Raw genomic sequence first — 903 nt, 5'->3', positions numbered from 1 at the left:
CCAGCACAGACCCTTCTGGACGTTCTAGAAGCCAAAGGAGCTCAGAAAGGAAGAGCTCTGTGAGACCTGGCAGGCTGCCTAAGAGAGACAGGATTTGAGTTGAATATCCGTGAGGGTGGGGTAATCGTGAGGCTGAACCCTTTGCAAGGGTGGGGAGTGGAGTAATCGGGAGGCTGAGCCCTTTGCAGGAGAGGGAGTGGACTCACCACTGTTCCAACAACAGATACCTAGCAGGCCTGCTGAGAGCCAGGCAAACCACAGGAGAACATTTGGCCGGTACCTGGACAGGAACACCACCGCCAAGAGCCCAAGTCCCCCAGAGCCCAAGCCAGCCCTGATACAGCTACTCATTCCTGGACACCTCCCATGACCTGCGGTGAGAGAAATCGGGCTGAGTGTGAGGAGCGTAAAGCAAGTGCCAGCAGCCCACACCCTCTTTAGGGAGGGAGGTCACCACTGAGAAGACGGGCCCGCCAGGCTTCCGGGCCGCGGCACCCCGCTGTACTCCTACACCTACTGATGCAATGATTTTTTTCATGGGAGAGAGTCCAATCTTCCATCAGACTCTCAAGGGATTAAAGACTGAGAAAAGATCAAGAGTGTCCCTCAAAGAGAAGACGCTGTCCCTTGAGAAGTCCTGGCCCTCCGCCCTCCCCCAGCCCCGGGATTGGCGGCGCCGCCCCTCGGTGCTCCCTCTCCCTGGGAACCCGCAAAACCCAGCGCTGCGCGAGAGGCGGATTTTTGACCCAAATACGGATGGGAATATTGGGGGAGGGGAGCCAGGGCGACAGGGACTGCGGTCCCGGACAGGGAGGACGGATCACAGAGCCCTCCCCCACCCTCCAGTTTAATAGCGCGTGGGCAGCAGGAACCTCTTTTGGCCGGTCCCACTGGACGAACCCC

The sequence above is a fragment of the Carlito syrichta genome, unplaced genomic scaffold, assembly GCF_000164805.1.
Source record: "Carlito syrichta isolate Samal-C Ts95f unplaced genomic scaffold, Tarsius_syrichta-2.0.1 Scaffold314760, whole genome shotgun sequence".
NCBI classification, from domain to species: domain Eukaryota; kingdom Metazoa; phylum Chordata; class Mammalia; order Primates; family Tarsiidae; genus Carlito; species Carlito syrichta.
Note: the sequence above shows the minus strand (reverse complement) of the source record.